Below are 21,803 nucleotides of genomic sequence, written 5' to 3'. Positions count from 1 at the left end.
GAATAGTACTTCCCTTGTCCATACTTCCTATTACGGTTGTCAATCTGCTGCTGCTTCCCTTCAATCATGAGAGCTCTATCTAGCAACTCCTGTTAGTTGTCGAAGGTTGCCACCATCAACTACATGCTCAGCTCATCGTTCATTCCTTCCAGAAACTTCTCCTGCTTAGCTGCATCTGTAGCAACGTCGTCTGGGGCATAACGTGCTAACTTACTAAAATCATCCACATATTGGCCAACTGTGCGTCCTCCTTGGCGCAAGTTGCGAAACTCATGCTTCTTCATGGCCATAGCTCCTGCTGAAACATGGGCAGTACGGAAAGCCTGCTGAAACTGGTCCCATGTGACAGTGTCGATGGGGTAAGTGGCTGTGAAATTCTCCCACCATGATGATGTGGGTCCATCAAGCTGATGTGCGGCAAAACGCACTCTCTCCGCATATGTGCATCCTGTAGTGGTCAACTCCCTTCCAATCTTACGGAGCCAATCATATGCAACTATCGGCTCGGTGCTGCTGGAGAATACCGGCGGATTCAGCCTTAAGAAACGGGCTAAGTGGTCAACAGGTGGTGATGGTGGGTTGTTGTTATTGTTGTTCCCCTGATTCTGATTTTTGACTAGTATCTGCATCAATGCATTCTGCTGCTGGATCAACTGAGTGAGCTCTGGTGGGAAAGCAAATCCATTGTCGCGTCTCAGAGGCATCTGAGGGTTTAGAAAAGATGAGGAAATAGAATAGAATGAGGTCTAGAGAGAAAAACACTACCCATATGCACATGAGACAAACACAATCATATCACTTCAATCAATTCAAACAAGGGCATACAACGGTCTAACTATCGTTATAAAAGTGCTCGAACTATGTTATATACATGGGGGAATACTACTACTGTTATGGTGGTTGACTAGAAAAATTGATCGGTGGAAGACTCCATGATATCTGCTCCAGCTTCATCAACATAGTCATCATGGCTATCATCAAGGTCCGAGTCGGTGTCGTCGATGATGATGTAGTTCTTCGGGCAAGTGGAATCGTCGTCTTCTCCTCCTGGCGCGGGGTCTCCCATGAATATTCCTAGCTTCTTCTTCAGATCGTCATTCTTCTCCATGAGCATCGTCATTTCCTCCTCATACCCATCGCGTGTAGTCTTGAGTTCTTCCTCCAGTTCCCTGATCCTGGTTATTGCCTTCTTCAGATCTATCATGCCTGCGCATATCTGGTTCTCCTGTTGGTGAATGTGATGGTTTAACTCCTGGATGAAAGTTGCAATAGATCTATCCTTCCTGGTGCTGATCATTTCCCATTGCTCATCTCGGCGCCCATAAATCTGGTAGATAGTATCCTTGAGATCCTTGTGGTAAACTTCTCCAATACGTCCCATGGTGATGTGGGCTGCCATGCTCTTTCCTAGACTCCAGGTTGGTGCATCAAAGGAAAACTCTATGGGGCCAGTGACTGGTATGAACGTCCTTCCTGGAACCTGAACTCGAATCATCCAACGCTCCTCTTATGGTAAAGTGGCGATGTAGGTCCCGGTGAAGCTTGGTAGTCCGACGTTCAGGTATCTAGTAACTTCCTTCAGATGTCGTCCAAAAGGTGTATCTTCATCCGGTTGAGTGAACTTGTTCCTTGCATCTGCCATCCTAAAGAGTAGAAAAGGAGAGGAGTCAGAAATGAGAAGAGAGTAGTGATTTAGGGCTTTAGCTTAGTGGTCGTGTCCTACAGTCAGCGTGTGCTCTGATACCATCTTGTAGCGACCATACCTCAAACAATCTGATCTCTGTGCATGTCATCCCTGGATCAGTAATGTTGACACGCATAGTACTTGAAGGATCTATAACAGAGTAGCAATCACACACTTATTACATAGAATGTCTCAAAAGAGAACTTATTACAATCAATATGGCTTAAGGCCATCTAAATACGATAACAGCGGAAGGCTTGGAAGATAAAGTGAGTCCATCAACTCCAACGGCATCACTGAGTGAAAGATCACGACCTAAGGCACCTTACTCGTCGTCTGAAAAGTCTGCAACATGAATGTTGTAGCCCGAAAATGGGTCAGCACATGGAATATGCTGGCAATGTAACACAAGAGAGTAATGAACAGAATAATGCTATCACTACATGCATATAGAGCTGGTGGAAAGCTCTATGGTTATAGTTTTGCATAAAGCCAATTTTTCCCTACAACAAAGGAATAAATTTTATTTAACAATCATGATGGTTGTTAAACATTGAGAAGGTTCTCCCAACTCAATCCCAATTAAGCATCACTAATCATCAACCCGTGCGTCTGCACGGGCTAGTATTAATAATTTCTTATAGGGAACTTGTAAGTTACTTCCACATACCAACATTGTGTTTGGAAATTTAGATTAGTTCATCCGTTGCAACTTAACTATTCGAAAGTCGACGTTTAGAGCCATCTAATCTTCATGATCCGATGACTATTACTGCTGACTCAGAACCAAGTATTCGTAAGTCCGTTGAGATATTTTAATAATTTGTTAAGCATTGCACAATAATTACAATTTTTTAGAATATTCAAGATGTTCCGGTTAAGCACATAATTGAATGAAAAAGGGGAACTTGTTTAAAAAGTATTATCAAATTGCCCAGTTGGTAAGTGGATACATGGTTTAGGTGTTTTCCAACAATATATTTTTCCATCTTACACTTCAACGCGTTTATCCATCTTGATTTCCTTAATCAGCTGTGCATAAACTGAATTACTTCTTCCCAACAGGCAATAGCTCTCCTCCATGGTCAAAATATACCATACAAATAGCAACATCTCCGCCCTCTAACGTCTTTCTAGAGATTTCAACAAGTGACTACATACGGAGCAAAATGAGTCAATCTACACTCTAAAATATGTCTATATACATCCGTATGGGATAGTTCATTTGAAATCTCTAAAAGGACAAATATTTAGGAACGGAGGGAGTATTAATTTCTTCAGGTTGGCGCCATGACTAATCCTTCCATTATGTAATAAGTTAGCATCACGTAGTCACAGTCGAGGAACACCAATGTTTGTGACGTGCAGAAGAAATTAGTCAATGCATCGCTCCAATTTCCATGATCATGATTCCGCTGATGCTGCTGCCTCGCTACTCCGTGTACGCCAGCAAATTCCTACAGTAGGGGGTGTAGGTTTAACTCCTCTCCTGGAGGAACAACATTTGCTTACATTGTCAATGCCGTAAAATGGCCAAGGCCAGGTCCACTATGTGTTGCGCCAAAATAAAGACAATGCAACCCAACTGAACAAATCATGGTAAGATGTACTGTATCAAACCTCATAATATAATACACCATATATTATTATTGTGCACAAAATTATTTGTTAGGAAAACATTGCTCTGCGCTACCTGTATAAACGAAGATTGTGGCGCTAAGTAGTACAACCAATTACATTATACTCTGGCCGTCTCAAAATAAGTGTCACTTATTTAGTACAACTTTATACTAAAGTAGTACTAACTCAACAACAATACTTTGGGACAGAGGGAGTATATATTTATGCTACTCAATCTGCTAGATGATGACCACGTGAAAACTAAGTGATGCTGAAAAAGAAGGGAGTAAAAGTTATAACCTCTAGTTTTGAGTGTGGCAGTTACATGGTACTTCCGTGTAGTTACAACAATTTAAATCTGAATAAAAAATGCAGGGAAGGTATGATGATACATTAATGGAGTTATAATATAGTGTAGACTAACCATGTAGTTCATGAACGCCATCCAAAATGGCGTAATTTGGCCCTGCATAGCACCACTCAGATATATGAATTGATAAATAATGCAATGAAAATAGGTAGATTTAATACTTTGGGGTGCACCATCCTGTTGCGAAATGCAGCGAAAGATTAGGCCTTTAAATGCTGCAGAGAAAAAGATAAAAATAGTACTCACGTATGAAGTAATACGGACATATGTGCATTGGGAAAAAAGGGGACAACACAACTTTAGTCTAACAATGAAAATCTTACTCCTGAAAATTGTCCAAATGCAAGATAGACGTAGCAATTACATCGAACAACTAACTAAATTAATGCCACTGAATGTGATTTATTTAATTTGTTTACTAAATATATTTTTACATACGCTAATTAGGCAAGTAGTGGAAAAGAGTTATCATCGTTCTGAGCTTATTAGGTTCAGATTACATCAGTTTACATAATAGCCACAAAAATTTATCATTATTAGAAGTAAAAAAAAAAGATCTAGGTGCTATCTTAATAGTTCTCTAAAGATCACATAAATAGCTCCTCTAACTTTCATAGCTTAAATCGGTACCACTGAAATGTTTCAACCTTTTTTAATGAGATTGACTTTGTCCAAGATTGTATTCTAACTTGTCCATAATAAAAATACAAATAGTGTTAAGACATCTTCTCGATCCAACTTGCAGTACCATGGAATTAACAATCCAAAATATTAATAGTTTTCAGTTTCAGATTCTAGAAACTTCTATACAGACATGAATATGAATGGGAGATCACGTTTACACATGCTGAAAGAAGGAGCATAAGAAACAAAATCACCTTGTGCTATGTCAGCCATAAAAGTGGTCGAGAAATCGAGATGTGATTACTAACTTAGCCACTATAACAGCAATCTGTATAGCAAGTGTACATGACAAACTTACAATTACATTCCTCTATAACTCCTCATTCCTCACATGAAAAACCATTGCCATCATATAACATTGTCATGGACCATAAGGATATCTCACTGTGATGCACTTTTTTAATAAGAACTTACTGAATTAAAAAATAAGAAAATTTTGTGATGGGAAGAGGGGATTAACAATGCCAGTTAGGAGGAGACAGCTATGCTGGTGCGTACCCTTAATTATGCAGATTATCATAGGCCAGCTATGTTCGTGCTTACTATTAGTTATGCAGATTACTATCGGTTGTTTCCGTTACATCTGCCATGGCATATGAGGCTGCTACGATGTAAATGGTAGAGCACACAAACACTTGGTGCTCTCAGCATACATCCTGAACATGATACGTGATGCTGACATTCCTCAAGTGACGACAGAAATTAGGACAGAGGCGTATCAACCTCGGCCTTGCTGAGAGCAGGCAGGAACCGAAAAACTCATCTGCAATTAAACAGGTAGCTTGCAAAAGAAAGAAGGATAGACAACCAGATTATATGACGAAATCAGGAAATAATTAATTCGAACAATAGATCATGGCTGTAATAAAGTTGGCTCCAAGGGTTTCACTTTGGGTACCTATTTGATCTATTGTATATATGTACCAGGAGAAACGCAATCTGACCAACACACCTATAAGTGAAATAATGAGAAAAGGCAGGATCAAGATGTCCTCTCACCATGTTCTGACAGTGCAACGCCAAACAACAATTCCGGTGTTTGTAGAGAATGCACCATCAGCTTCTGACATCTTGCATCTGCGTCTTTATCACCATATGAACACATAACTTCCAGATTGAATCAGAAACACAGGAGAAGGGAGCAAAAAATCCGTTGTTGTAGTAACACCAAACTGCAAAGAACTAAAAAAAGAGGAGGATATTCATCTAATCACCCTCGTCATGCTGGCTAGCCATGTCCTCCTTTCAGAAAACTGGATGAAGATTCCCTTTTTCTTTCCAAGAGAGAGGGAGAGAGGGAGAGAGGGAGATGAGATGACGATCAGATTTAATCTAAATAAATCAATGTCTGGACGATCAATCGTCCTAAAGCTCAATTACATGATCCCTAAAAGAATATGTGATATCAACTTCTCCAGCTTGAATCAGCACGTGGATCAGAGAAAAAGAAGAGATTACGCTGCTTACTTGAGATCAATAAAAGCATGTTCGGAAGCAAAGTATAGGGTTTCAGCCATCACAACTCTGATGTGGATGATCCAAACTTTGGCCATGGCTGCTGCTATGGAGTCTCCTCGGGGAGGCAGAGGCGGCTCTTCTCCATATCAATCGGAAGCAGGCATTGCCAAATCTAGTAGACATGCCCATATTATCTTTTCTGGAGCAATCGAGAGAGATGATGGGGGGGGGGGGGCCCGTAGGTCAAATTTAGGAGAGCAATCGAGAGAGATGATGGGGAGGAGCCCTCACGTAGGTCAATTTCAGGAGATGATGCAGAGTTTTTTTGTTTACATAAGAGACCAAGGGCAGGACGACTCATGTATGATGGGACAGGAGATCACGTTTCTATATTTCATCCAATGGCTACAGATACATCATATTTTAATTGGATGGCTGTAATTTCTTAATTCTAAGGATTAACGTGGTGTCTTGTTTGGTGCCTCCAATTAGTAAATATAAGATATAAGATCATTAACCCAATCAAGTTATATTAAGAGTGATGAGATCCACATGATAATCCAAGTACTAGATACTCAAAACGTCCATAACCGGGGACACGACTAACCATGATTAGTTTGTACACTCTGCATAGGTTTGCGCACTTTTCCCCACAAGACTCGAATACATCCATGGTCGGAGGAACGAGACACAGTGTTTCTGAAACAATAACTCTTTACTCTGGGTGGACAGTTACGCCTACTTTTCCCTACATCTGCTAGCCCACCACTGAAAGAGGTCTTGCAACGTACTCAACTATGCTAGAGCCCATAATAGCTTATGGCTGCACACGGAAGTTTCTAGCATGAATAATCTTATGATCCCTTTGAGCCTGGATGGCGGTCCATAGGAGAATCACACGGTACCCCGGGATTTCCAAAAATACAGGCAACATTGGGTTCCCCAGGTGCCTCAATCCACCCAGATGTGTATTAAAGTAGCCATCTTAAGTTAACCATTAAATAACAATACTCACATCTGTCATGGATACACTCACCCAATCCACGTCTACAAGCATAGCATAGCAATATAAGCAACGTAGAAGTAACTCCCAAAGTTTGATAATAAACAGGGAAATAGGTACTACCTCATCTACTTCCCAAAACCCATATGTTAATCAGATCCTAACCATGCAATTGTTTGAGGATTGATCTAATGCAATAAAACTGGGTAGTAAAGTGGTATGATCAAAGTGTTACTTGCCTTGCCAATGATCCGAGAAACCTAGAGACTCGTAGTAGCATGCTTCACACTCCGGGTACTCTATCGCAAACAAACAAGCATACAATAAGCACTCAACTAGAAGCACGGGTAAAACTCAATAAGAGATCTAACCAGAAATTTCAACTTAAGAACTCCGGGTTGCAAAAAGAATCAAATCAAACGAAGCAACGAAACTCAAACTGCGAAAGAAACAAGCTCCGTTTACTAATCTGGACTTAAGTCAAATTTTACAGTAGCAAAAACTTGTTTGAGTTGGTTAAACAGAAAGAGGGCTTCGAGACAAAGATCTGGGCACTTGAATCGCCTGATTCCGATGAACAAGCAAAAAGATAAACTAAAATGAAAATCGGGACAGAAATCGCGATCGAAAATAATCGTGGAAAAACCCTGGAAAAAGAAAAACTGACGAACAGGCTAACGAACGAACGTTCGCTGTCTGTGGCTAAACGGTGAAAATCGTTTTTTAAAACGAACAAACGAACGGGCGTTCGCTAATTAACTGAACTGACAAAAACGATCTAAAAAACGAAACTAGGGTTTAAATAAAAACCGGTCAGTTTTTACGTAAACCGAAAAAAACCGGCAGCGGATAGGATCGGATCGGTGGCGGCTCCGGCGACGAGGCGGGGTGGTGCGGGGCGGCGGTGACGGCGATGTGTGGCGGCGATAGCAGGGAAGTGCGGCGGCGGCTAGGGGTGGTGTTCGGGAGGCAGCGACATCGGCGAGGTAGGCGACGGCGGTTCCGACTTGGGGCTCCAAGGGAGGCCCCGGGTCGGCTTTTAAGGGGGGGGGGCTTGGAGGAGGGGCGACGAGGCGGCGTCGGTGGCGGCTCGGACTCCCTCGAGGAGTCCGGCTTGGGGACGAAGGCGATGTCGGCGGCGACAAGGGTTGGGCTGGCCGGCTCGGCTGGGCTTCGGCCCAGTCGGGTGCTGACTTTTTTAAAAAAAAATTAAGATTCCGCCGGAAATAAATCCTAGAAAAATAAATAAAAATCTAAAAATGCCAAAACAAATTTTCCCCGTCTAAATAAAATATTTAGAACAAGAAGAACATTTTCTTGGCCTAAAATGCAATTTTGAAAACGTGCAATTTTTCTAAATCAAAAAAATAGCAATAAAATCCAAATAAAACATTTATTTGATTTTAATATTTTTCCTCTAATATTTCATTTTATTTTGGAGAAGTCATATTATCTCCTCTCATATATTTTTATTTTAGAAATATTAGAAAAGAAAAATACTTAAAACCAAATGATCCTCTTTTCAAAATTTGAGAAAACTCAAATATGAAAATAACGAAATCCCCAACTCTCTCTGTGGGTCCTTGGGTTCTAGAATCAAGCAAAAATGCAATAAAATATGATATGCAATGATGATCTAATGTATAATATTCTAAATAAAAAATTGGGATGTTACACTCTCCCTGCTCCTGGTTTCTTTGACTTTCAGGCAAAAAGGAGATACTTTATAACCAGGGAGGAGGCAAATGAGTACGAGAAGAGGACGGAGGCAGCCCGCCTCCAAGCTACAGCTCGTGAGGCAATGACTGCTGCATCTCACTACGACCCCAGCTACCACTTTGATCCGTGGGCATAGACCAACTTAGGCCAAAAGCCTAAACTTGGGGGAGTACGTATTTCTCACCGACATTACATTCATGTTCACACACCCATCTTAGTTGTCGGTGCTCATACTTTTTCATTGTACTATCCATGCTAGTCTATTTCCTTCTCTTGCTTTCTTCTTGTGTGTTTGAATAACCTTGAGAAAACCAAAAAAAATAGCTAGTTTATTTTCCATGCTTGTAGTAGTAATTAAAAGAAAACCCAAAATAATTTCTCGTTCTTCTTTTGCTTGTTGGGAGCTTTCCCGTGTAAATAGTTTTATTTCTTTTCTTTTCTTTGGGGTCGAGAGGAGAAGACCATGATGAAAATGTTGAGTGGCTCTCATATGCATTATTGTTGATTTAACCAAGAGCCCACATTACCTTGTCTTCTCCCTTGAATTGAATGCTTGCAGATTCCAGCTTAGTCCAATGCATGTGCGCTATCATGATTATCCACACCGTTCGGTTGTGCGAGTGAAAGGCAATAATGATGATATATGATGGACTGATTGAGGTGAGTGAAGCTGGTATGAACTCGACCTCTTTTTTTTGTAAATATGATTAGTTCATCGTTCCTGATTCAGCCTATTGTGAATGAACATGTTTGCAATGACAACTAGAGATTATAGTTGCTTATGCCATGCTTAATTAGCTAGAAGTTTATAATGGTTTACCTTGCGTGCCAACATGCTATTAAAATGCTTGTGATGTGGTATGATAGGGTGGTATCCTCCTTTGAATGATTTGAGTGGCTTGACTTGGCACATGTTCACGCATGTAGTTGAAACAAAATCAACATAGCCTCCACGATATTTATGTGCATGGTGGATTATATCCTACTCATGCTTGCACTCAGTGTTTGTTAATTTTAATGCATGTTCATGATTGTTGTCGCTCTCTAGTTGGTCGCTTCCTAGTCTCTTTCTAGCCTTCACTTGTACTAAGCGGGAATACTGCTTGTGCATCCAAAATCCATAAACCTCAAAGTTATTCCATAAGAGTCCACCATACCTTCCTATATGCGGTATCTACCTGCCGTTCCAAGTAAATTTGTATGTGCCAAACTCCAAACCTTCAAATGAAATTTTGTTTTGTATGCTCGAACAGCTCATGTATCAACTAGGGCTGTCTGTATCTTCCATGCTAGGCGGGTTATTCTCAAGAGGAGTGGACTCCGCTCCTCATTCACAAGAAAATGGCTGGTCACCGGGATGCCTAGTCCCATGCTCAAATCAAATGAAAATAATTGCAAACAAAAATCCCCCAGGATTGTTGTTAGTTGGAGGCACCTGTTGTTTCGGGCAAGCCATGAATTGATGATTGTTGGTGGTGGGGGAGTATAAACTTTACCATTTTGTTTGGGAACCGCCTATAATGTGTGTAGCATGGAAGATATCGAGATCTCTTAGTTGTTATGTTGACAATGAAAGTATGCCACCCAAAATATTATTTATCTCCATTTCAAAATCGAGCTCTAGAACCTCTACAAATCCCTACTTCCCTCTGCGAAGGGCCTATCTATTTACTTTTATGTTGAGTCGTCACCCTCTTATTAAAAAGCACCCGCTGGAGAGCACCGATGTCATTTGCATACATTACTATTAATTTATATTGGATATGACTATGACTGGATTTCTTTTACCATGAATTACAATGTTTAGTCAGTCCTTGATCTTCAAAGGTGCTCTGCATTTATGTTTTGTGGTTTCAGAAAGGGCTAGCAAGATACCATCTTGTTATATCATATTATGATTGTTTTGAGAAAGTGTTGTCATCCGAGATTTATTATTATTGCTCTCTAGTTGATTATGCCATTGATATGAGTAAACATGAGACCAAAGTGCTATTGTGAATATGGTTAGTTCATAATCTTTGCTAAAAACTTGAATGTTGGCTTTACATATTTGCAACAACAAGAGCAAACAGAGTTTGTAAAAGTTTTTCTTTATCACTTTTAGTTTATCAACTGAATTGCTTGAGGACAAGCAAATGTTTAAGCTTGGGGGAGTTGATACGTCTCCGTCGTATCTACTTTTCCAAACACTTTTGCCCTTCTTTTGGACTCTAACTTGCATGATTTGAATGGAACTAACCTGGACTGACACTGTTTTGAGCAGAACTGCCATGGTGTTATTTTTGTGCAGAAATAAAAGTTCTTGAAATGACCTGAAAATCCACAGAGCAACCTTTTGGATTTAATAAAAAATATTGGCGAAAGAATCAACGTCAGGGGGCCCACACCCTGTCCACGAGGGTGGGGGGCGCCCCCCTAGGGAGCGCCCCCCTGCCTCGTGGGCCCCCTGAAGCTCCACCGACCTCAACTCCAACTCCATATATTCACGTTCGGGGAGAAGAAAATAGGAGAGAAGGATTCATCGCGTTTTACGATACAAAGCCGCCACCAAGCCCTAAACTCTCTCGGGAGGGCTGATCTGGAGTATGTTCAGGGCTCCGGAGAGGGGGATCCATTGCCGTTGTCATCATCAACCATCCTCCATCACCAATTTCATGATGCTCATCGCCGTGCGTGAGTAATTCCATCGTAGGCTTGCTGGACGGTGAAGGGTTGGATGAGATTTACCATGAAATTAAGTTAGTTTTGTTAGGGTTTGATCCCTAATATCCACTATGTTCTGAGATTGATGTTGTTATGACTTTGCTATGCTTAATGCTTGTCACTAGGTCCCGAGTTTCGGATGTTGGGTTCCGGCAGACCCTTAAGGTTTGAACTCTGGGGTGCACGCGAAGATCTTCCCCCTACCACCCTACGTCCGATCGCCACGCGAGAATCTAAGCTAAACGATGAACAACACGAGGGACACAAGATTTATACTGGTTCGGGCCACCGTTGTGGTGTAATACCCTACTCCAGTGTGTGGTGTGGTGGATTGCCTCAGGGGCTGCTGATGAACAATACAAAGGACGAACAACCTCGCGAGAGGTGTTCTTGAGCTGGTGTGATGAACTGCTTGGATGAGTTTGGTCGCCTATCGATCTAATGAGAACTCCCTCAGATCTCCTCTACTATGGTGGCTAACCCTATATATAGAGGCCATGGTCCTCTTCCCAAATATTGAGCGGGAAGGACGCCAACAACGGCCATTTTGAAGGGGAACATCTAGTACAAGTTATCCTAACTAAAGTTGGTCTTCGGCTGCCAAAGGCACTGGCGATGACGCCGTCTTGGGATCCACGGTGACCTCCGTCCTGCCGCCCTGTAGGTCTTGGTCTCGTTGCAATTAAATGGCAACCTTTGCCTGATGCCTCGGTACTCCACGCGTGTGCTTGCCCCCTTTGCACCAAAGAGGAAACAAGGACACTGCGCGGGCCGGCGCCCGCCTAGTCTTGATCATCATGGCTTGCGTCATGAGCACCTCGCGAGGTACCCCTGCCTTGATCTCTCCGCCTCCTCGGGAGCCTGTCCGGCGAGGCCGCTCCTGAGGAAGCCTCGAGTCGTCCGCCCCGCGAGGCTTGGCCCCTCGCGAGGGTCTTGAGTATTGCACTGATGAAGATGGGCCGTACTGGGCCACCACTCGAGCCATGCTGCAGGCCGCAGGCAGGCAAGTCTGGGGACCCCCATTCCCAGAACGCTGACAGTAGCCCCCGGGCCCAAGGCGCGCTCGGACTTGGCTTAGCAGAGAAGCGAAGGGGCAAGTGCGGAGCGCCGCAGGCCCCATCAGCTTACGACCTTGGGTGTCGTGTGGCGGTTGATTGGACGTGGGCGTCTCCGCTACCCCACGCTCCCTCATTACGCGCCTGGCTAGGCAGCCACGAGGCTTGTACACAGTTATTCTCCCTTTGCTGCCTGCATGCTTCTTGTTCCCTTTTCCTCCTTGAGCCTCTGCTTCCGCCTCCAATCCATCTTGAGTTCTTCCACCTTTTCCGTTGCCATGGTGCCAACAAAAAAGGAGAAGGGGAAGAAACTTGCGCCTTCGTCCAGCGCACCTCCGGCGGCTGCTCCCGCCGTCAACAAGTCACTCATACTCAATCTGGAAGCCTTGGAGAAGGTCTGCTCCACGCTCGCCTCCAGCTTCAATGAGTGCGGGAAGACGACGGTCTGGCCCGCATCCCATGCCTCCTTCGACAGGATCGTCATGGAGGTCCGATTCTTTGTCGATGCCTTGTGGGCGGGCCTGGTTCCCCCCTTTTCCGCTTTCTTCAATGCGGTGCTCTCCCATTACCAGATCCACATGATGCATCTTGGTCCCCAATCTATTACCCTGCTTGCCGTCTTCGCATTCGTCTGCGAGGCCATGGTGGGGATTCCTCCTTCCGTTGCCCTTCTGCGCCACTTCTTCTCTCTGCGCTTGTCTGACCCTTCCCAATGTTCGGGATGCGTGAGCTTCCAGGCCGTGCCGGAGACGGCTGCCTCGGGGATCGATTTTGGCCTCCCACCTTCTGTGAGCGGGTTCCAAGAGCGATGGTTGTATGTGGACGTTGGGGTGCCCAGCCCCCTGCTCACGCACCCGACATTGCCTGCTATCCCCAATCCTGGTTTGGGTCACGAGGAGCTTATGAGACCCCAACTTGCTTTCGTCTGGCATCGCTTCGAGAGGCTGAGGACGCTCGGGGTGACAGCGCCCTAGGTGGTGAAGGAGTTACTCCAACGCCGAATCGCCCTTCTCCAGCGCCATTCTCGCCCAATGTGGGCCTTTTCTAGGCGTCAGGACCGCATGAGGCTCCAAGAAGAGGGTCTCGAGCCTCAAACGCTGAAGAAGGTTCTGAAGGTTTTGACTGGCGACCCCTCCCCAGGCAGTGTCCGTCATGGGGGCGCCCTCTTGTATCTCTGCTCGAATAGGGTAGAGTTCATGAGGCAGATGCCCCGTTTCGACGAATGAGGGTTGTGCCCGGCTGGCCTCATGGGGCCCCGCGAGAACCCGGTTGCTGCAGTCCTTCCCCCAGTCGCTCGCGCCGACCTTGCCACAAGAGTCGTTGCAGGGAGGCAAGCATTGGCAGGAGCTGGGGGGCCTGATGTCAAGGTGCTGATGTTGCGCGGGGCTCCCGAGGCGTCATCCTCCGGAGCTTGCGGAGCCCCCCTTGAGGTGATAGCTGAGGAGGGGGCGCGACTTGCGGCTCCCGAGGCCGAAGCCCCCAAGGCCTCGGCAGGCCACCAAGGGGTGGCACCTGATCGCTCCCCTCAGGCTGGTGCCCTTGATGTAGGCCGCCCTGATGCTCCGGCTCCTATGCCGTGCGCCGGCCCTCACGTCGTGAGCTTGGGCCAGTTCCGCATATATTTCGAGGCCCTTCGCAAGAGGAAGGAGGCTTCCAGTGGTGATGATCGCCCGTGCCGCCCATTGAAGCACATGAAGTACTTCGCCGTGGACGAGTAAGTCCCTCCTTCTTATTGTTCCTTGTTTGCCGTTCCCCTTGCTGACCGTGGCCTTTCAGGACCCCCCTTGCCGAGCCCGCGAAGCCAGCCAAGGAGCCACTTCCTCAGGCTTCTCCTCCACCGCCGGTCTTGATCGCCCCAAGTCTGTGTGCCACCCTCGGCACGAGCTCAGGTGGAGAGGTAGGCCGGCCTGCGGTGCACCGTGTACTTGTGGGCACGTCGCCCCTCCTTCGCGAGCTCTCCCTGGACTCAACCAGCTGGCCTCGGGCTCCTTCACTGATCATTGGTGGTGAGTGGTTGAGGTCGATCTTCGGTTCCTCATCGGGAGGTGAATCAACGCCTGGTTGGGTCCCTTACGGGGCCCGCCCGGAAATCATGGGGATGCCAGCCCCCAGCCCCCTGCCGAGAAGGGGCGAACCTCTCCAGGGTCCTCCGCCAGCGTTGATGGAGGAGGATGACGTTGACGACGTGCTCAAGCATGCGCGTGAGAGCAGCGCTGTCCGACGAGAGTTCCTCCAGAAGGCGACAGACACAGTGAGCCAGCTTGGTGCAGAGCTTGCAGGCCAGGACGCGCATCTCGAAGCTAAAGGCCTGTGGCTGATCGAGGAGCAGCGCAAGCTGAAGGCAGCTGTTGGTCTTGCGCTCCATCAGCGTAATCTTGACAACGCCAAGGCCGAGGCATCTCTGGTGGCCTCTCGGGAGGTCTGCGCCTGGGCCATCGAGGAGGCTCAGGAGGCTGATAGGCGTTGTGAAGCCACAGAGGAGCGCGCGTGGGAGCTCCAAGACTGGTGCAACTCCCTGGAGTAGCAGGTGGAGTTGCGCCTAGCCGCCCTTGCGTCGCTGAAAGGGGCGCCCGCTAAAGAGGAGGAGCTTCGGAGGCGCGAGGAAGTGCTGACATTGGAGGCTGCAGAACGCAACCTTGATCTTGAGTGGTTGGAGATGGGGGAGCGCCAGGTCACCCAGGCTGAGGACGACGTCGGTGCGCGGGAGGCCCGGATCCAGGAGGAGATCGACCGTCGCGTGGCGGAGGCGCGCGCCGGCCTTGAGCGCGAGTATGAAGAGAGGCTGGAGCTGATCAAGGCCGAGGCCGCGGGCAGAACTGCTGCCCTCAGGACCAGGTTGACCGAAGCCACGCAGCGAGCCGAGGCCTCTGCAACCGCCCTAAGCACGACACAGGCTGAGCTGGCCTCCTCCCAAGCTGAGTTGCTCCTTCTTCAACGACGGGTTGATGATGCTGAAGCCGTTGCGCGAAGGAACGAGGAAGAGATTCGCCAGCAGCAGACGCTGGAGCACATGCATGGCCCCATGCTCCGAACACTCAGGGAAGGGCCAATGCGGCCTTGGGCAACATCTGCGAGGTAGCCGCCGAGGAGCCACGTGTGATCAATTATGCTGGCAATCTCCGATTCTTCATTGACGTAGTGACGCAACTGGAGAACCGCTCCGAGAGGTCTCGCCAGCTGGTGGAGGAATGGAGCCGCGGCCTGCTTGCACGGGCATTCTCTCGTGTCTTCAGCTATCTCCAGAACATCGACCCCCTCTTCGACTTTGACGCTGCCATCGCCCCGGTGCCTGTGGCTGTCCGAGGCGACCTAGCACAATGGGTGGAGGACAATGTAGATGCACTCGTCCGGGCCTTGACTTCTGATGACGACGGAGTGATCGTCGCCGCCGACGAAGGCGACATGGTGAACGGTGGAGAAGACGGTGCTAACGACGGTGACGGGGAGGCCAGCGATAGCGACAGTGGTGCCAGTGATGCCTCTGGAGACGCCCTGGGGGATGCGGTGAGCGACATGTCTGATTGATCCCACGCTCCCTCCTGCTGTTTATCCTGTGCAGGAAGAGACTCGGGCGTGGCCCTGAAGGTTGTAAGAGCATTTTGGGAGGGGAATCCCCTCATGTAAAAAGATAGTTGGCTATGCGCCATTGAGGTTGGTGCCAGATGGGCGCCCGCATGATGTTTAGATTTCTACGATGAGTTCATTGTCGTGATTTTACCTTTGCCTTGGCGGGCCCTGAATAGGCCCGCAACATCCACCCGAGGGTCTCATGAAGGTCCTGTTTGGCCCCGTGGCGAAAGCCTAGCGGGAGCGAACGCTAGCCACAGGATGGTGGGCGCGCATGCTTGGCCCTGCCCTGCTTGCGAGGGGCTCGCGAGAGGGAGGCGACCGGTGTGAATTCCAGCTTGAACGAAAATCGGAACAAGAGAAAACACACGAACAAGACAAGACACCCCTCCCCGCATACGCAAACACAAATTTGACTTCAACTTAGATCTGAAACGAGAAAGCTTGTTCGCACAAAAGGAAGCAAAAGCAAAAGGCCGCATCCGGCACCTAGTCTAGTCTTTGACGTCTTCTCACCAGCGCGGAGCTAAGTGCTGCCACTGGGCGTGGGCGGGAGCCCCCGAGGCCCCTTGATAACCCGCAGGTATACGGGATAGTTGTAGCCTCTTTTGATAAGTAAGAGTGTCGAACCCAACGAGGAGCTAAAGGTAGAACAAATACTCTCTCAAGTCATATCGGCCACTGATACGACTCTATGCACGCTTGACGTTCGCTTTACCTAGAACAAGTATGAAACTAGAAGTACTTTGTAGGTATTGTTGGATAGGTTTGCAAGATAATAAAGAACACGTAAATAAAAAGTAGGGGCTGTTTAGATAAAGATGCAATAAAGTAAATATAGCGAGTGTGGAAAATTGGTGGTAGGAGTTGTGAAATTGTCCCTAAGCAATTGACTATGTTACTAGACCAGTAATCACTATTACAATTCTATTTGAGGGAGAGGCATAAGCTAACATACTTTCTCTACTTGGATCATATGCACTTATGATTGGAACTCTAGCAAGCATCCGCAAATACTAAAGATTCATTAAGGTAAAACCCAACCATAGCATTAAAGTATCAAGTCCCCTTTATCCCATACGCAACAATCTCCTTACTCGGGTTTGTGTTTCAGTCACTCACGCAACCCACTATAAGCGAATCATGAACGCATTGCAACACCCTACAGCGGGAATCCCTCACGCTTGCGCGACACAGAGGGCACCATAGGATAACACCAATAATAAAACATGCAACTCAAAGCAATCATAGAAATTCATCAATCACCGATAGGACAATGAAAATCTACTCAGACATCATAGGATGGCAACACACCATTGGAAAATAATATGAAGCATAAAGCACCATGTTCAAGTAGAGGGTACAGCAGGTCGCGGGAGAGTGGACCGCTATAGATAAAGGGGAAGGTGATGGAGATGTTGGTGAAGATGGCAGAGGTGTTGGTGAAGATCACGGTGATGATGATGGCCCCCGGCGGCGTTCCGGCGCCACCGGAAGCAAGGGGGAGAGAGGCCCCCTTCTTCTTCTTCTTCTTCTTCTTTCTTGACCTCCTCCCTAGATGGGAGAAGGGTTTCACCTCTCATCCTTGGCTCCCATGGCTTGGGAGGGGCGAGAGCCCCTCCGAGATTGGATCTATCTCTCTGTTTCTGCGTTCCCAGATTCTACCCCTTCATCGTTTCTTTAATATCCAGAGATCCGTAACTCCGATTGGGGTGAATCTTTCGCCCAGATCTTTCTCGTAAAATTAGCTTTCTTGCAGCAAAAGAAGAGCGTCAACCGCCTTACAGGGGGCCCAGGAGAGTCCAAGGCGTGCCTGTCTCCCTGGGGCGCGCCCCCTATCTCCTGGCCCCCTCGGGCACCGTCTCGCGTTGATTTTACTTCCCAAAAATCATAAATATTCCAAAAAAATCTTCGTCCGTTTTTATTCCGTTTGGACTCCGTTTGATATGGGGTTTCTGTGAAACAAAAAACATGCAACAGAGAGGAACTGGCACTGGGCACTGGATCAATATGTTAGTCCCAAAAAATAGTATAAAAAGTTGCCAAAAATATATAAAAGTTGAATAATATTGGCATGGAACAATAAAAATTTATAGATACGACGAAGACGTATCAGCATCCCCAAGCTTAATTCCTGCTCGTCCTCGAGTAGGTAAATGATAAAAAAGAATAATTTTTGATGTGGAATGCTACCTAGCATAATCTTGATCATATGTCTAATCATGGCATGAATATTAAGACACGAGTGATTCAAAGCAATAGTCTATCATTTGACATAAAAAATGATAATACTTCGAGCGTACCAATAAAGCAATCATGTCTTTTCAAAACAACAAGGCCAAAGCAAGCTTATCCCTACAAAATCATATAGTTTGGCCATGTTTCATTTTCGTCACACAAAATGCTCCCATCATGCACAACCCCGATGACGAGCCGAGCAATTGGTTCATACTTTTTAACGCGCTTCAGCTTTTTCAACCCTCAATCAATACATGAGCACAAGCCATGGATATAGCACTATAGGTGGAATAGAATATAATGATGGAGGTTATGTGGAGAAGACAAAAAAGGAGAAAGTCTCACATCGACGCGGCTAATCAACGGGCTATGGAGATGCCCATCAATTGGTGTCAATGCAAGGAGTAGGGATTGCCATGCAACGGATGCACTAAGAGCTATAAATGTATGAAAGCTCAACAAAAGAAACTAAGTGGGTGTGCATCCAACTTGCTTGCTCATGAAGACCTAGGGCATTTGAGGAAGCCCATCGTTGGAATATACAAGCCAAGTTCTATAATGAAAATTCCCACAAGTATATGAAAGTGATAACATAGGAGACTCTCTATATGAAGAACATGGTGCTACTCTGAAGCACAAGTGTGGAAAAAGGATAGTAACATTGCCCCTTTTCTTTTTCTTTTTTCTTTCTTTTTCTTTCTTTTTTCTTTCTTTTTTCTTTCTTTTTTCTTTCTTTTTGGGTGGGCTTCTTTGGCCACCTTTTTTTGTTTAGGCTTCTTTGGCCTTTCCTTTTTTTCCTTTTTTTCTTTTTTCTTTCTTTTTCATGGGGCAATGCTCTATAATGATGATCATCACACTTTTATTTACTTACAACTCAATATTACAACTCGATACTGGAACAAAGATATGACTCTATATGAATGCTTCCGACAGTGTACCGGGATGTGCAATGATCTAGCGTACCAATTCCTGTCATCTCTCTAAATAGATATAAGTGAAGCAAGAGAGTTTAATTCTTTCTACAAAACATATGCCCCCGCTCTAACAAATATAAGTGAAGCAAAAGAGCATTCTAGAAATGGCGGTTTTCTATGTGAAGAAAAACAGGCAATCCAAACTTCAAATGATATAAGTGAAGCACATGAAGCATTCTATAAAGCCATACTCAAAAGATTTAAGTGAAGTGCAATGAGCATTCTATAAATCAACCAAGGACTATCTCATACCAGCATGTTGCATAAAATAAAAGTGAAAACTAAATGCAAAAGACGCTCCAAGATTCGCACATAATGCATAAACGAAACGAATACGAAAACATACCGATACTTGTTGAAGAAAGAGGGGATGCCTTCCGGGGCATCCCCAAGCTTAGACGCTCGAGTCTCCTTGAATATTTACTTGGGTGCCTCGGGCATCCCCAAGCTTGAGCTCTTGCCTCTCTTCCTTTTCCTCATATCGAGACCTCCTCGTTTAGACACTTCATCCACACAAAACTTCAACAGAAAACTCGGTAAGATCCGTTAGTATAATAAAGCAAATCACCACTCTAAGTATTGTTGCAAACCAATTCATATTTTGTTTTTGCATTTTGTCTACTGTAATATAACTTTTTCATGGCTTAATCCACTGATATAAATTGATAGATTCATCAAAACAAGCAAACTATGCATCAAAAACAGAATCTGTCAAAAACAGAATAGTCTGTAGCAATCTGAACATCCACCATACTTATGTACCCCAAAAATTCTATCAAAATTAGGAAAAATAAACAAGTTGTATAGAAAGACAGTGCAAAATGAATCAGAACCAATTGACATTCCAGTTAAAAATGTAAAATCGCACACTACAGCCAAAATTTCTGTCCTGCACCGTACAAACCAACAAGCACTGTAAACATCCTAAAGGCAAACCTTAGCACATTATTTTTATGATACAATGGAATTGTACAAGGGGATAATTATTTTTGATGAAAATTTTCTGTAATCAAGATTCACAAAGTTTCCGTGAGCATGAACAAAGTTCAAGGAGCTCTCCCACTTCAACAATGCTTGTCTCTCTCACTTTCACTTTCCTTTTTGAAAAGTTGTAGGTTCCCCTCTTTATTTTTTTTTAAACTATATAAAAGCACTCAAAATAAATAAATGACTCTCTAAAACTTCCGGGTTGTCTCCCTGGCAGCGCTTTCTTTAAAGCCATTAAGCTAGGCATTTAGTTCTCAAGTAATGAATCCACCCGGATCCCAAGGTATATCAAAGACAATTTTAATTAACAATGATTTGTAATTTAGTAGTGAGCACAAAGTAACATATATCAAGAAACAACAAAGTCTAACTCTCTTCCTATGCATCGGCATGTCATAAAAGAACAATTCATGCACACCAAGTAAAGGCCAATGCATAGTATAAACAGTTTCTTGCAATTCTATCGTGTTGGAAACATAGAGAGGTGGAGAAATAGTTCATCTCTGATAATAATTGCAAGTAGGAGCAGCAAGCACATGCATATTACATTCATCAAAATCATCATGTGCAACGGTAAAAGGCAACCCATCAATATAATCCTTAATAAGCACAAACTTCTCCGATATAGTGTAGTTTGGAGAATTCAAAAAGATAATAGGATATCATGCGTGGGTGCAATAGCAACAATTTCATGTTTAACATAAGGAACTATAGCAAGTTCATCTCCATAAGCATAATTCATATTGGCATCTTGGCCACAAGCATAGGAAGCATCATCAAAAGGGGATATTTCAAGAAAATCATCGGGATCATAACAATCATCATAGCAATCATCATAGTAATCATCATAGCAATCATCCTTCGTTAAGCATGAAGGGAAATTAAACAGTGTATGAGTTGAAGAGTTACTCTCATTAGAAGGTGGGCATGGGTAGCTAATCCTCTCTTCCTCCTTTTGTTCTTCGCTCTCCTCATCATCTTTTTCATCCAATGAGCTCACAGTTTCATCAATTTCTTCTTCCATAGCTTCCTGCAAAATATTAGTCTCTTCTTGGACAGCGGAGAATTTCTCAATATATGGTTTAACATAGGCATTAGAAGCATAATTATCATAACAATATTCAAGTATGGCAAAACTTTTAGATTTGTAAAGAGTAGCATCATACTTTTCAATCAAAGAAGCAATTTCAAATGCACCCTTAAAAGCAACAAATTCTTCAATTTGTTGAAAATCATCGTAATTATAAACACCCTTAGCATACGAAGATACGATTCCATTATCAAACTCACATTGGTAGGGAAGGTGCTTCTTAGGGTTTTTAGAACAACAAGTAACATCATAAATTTCACATAAATTCCAAGCATAGCATTGCAAACGTTGAATTTGATCCCATAATAGTTTCCCTTTTTAAGATATACGGTGTCGCACATAACAACCATGCTCATCTAAAGATTTTCCCTCAACTAAGCTAGTTGGGGTTTCAGCACGAGCACAAAGGGATCGAAGATGATCCAAGTAAAAAGCTTCAGTAGTATGATAGATTTTGAGTGGTTCTTCAACCATTGGAGCAGTAGGTACAACTAATTTTTTTGGTATTTTGCGTTTCCTACCCATAACTAAAGATAGAAAACAACTAAGAACAGCAAATAAAAATTACTTAGTGATAAAGAAAACACGCACACACAAGAATATTCACCCCACGCTATGACTCCCCGGCAACGGCGCCAGAAAAAGGTCTTG

At 44.8% G+C, this 21,803-nt stretch overlaps 1 long non-coding RNA gene across 1 annotated transcript; it reads right to left on the bottom strand.

Moving 5' to 3' along the window:
* Positions 1-2,763: 2,763 nt before the first annotated feature.
* LOC123065684 (uncharacterized) lies at positions 2,764-6,028 on the bottom strand. The gene is made up of 3 exons (XR_006431111.1): positions 5,358-6,028; positions 3,729-3,770; positions 2,764-3,173 (listed from the first exon to the last, which is right to left on the bottom strand). It is a non-coding gene; the product is annotated as an uncharacterized lncRNA (long non-coding RNA).
* Between the last annotated feature and the right edge of the window lie 15,775 nt (positions 6,029-21,803).

Source organism: Triticum aestivum, chromosome 3B (assembly GCF_018294505.1).
Source record: "Triticum aestivum cultivar Chinese Spring chromosome 3B, IWGSC CS RefSeq v2.1, whole genome shotgun sequence".
Lineage (NCBI taxonomy): Eukaryota > Viridiplantae > Streptophyta > Magnoliopsida > Poales > Poaceae > Triticum > Triticum aestivum.
The sequence above is the reverse complement of the archived record's forward strand: the minus strand, read 5'-3'. Positions and strand labels throughout refer to the sequence as shown.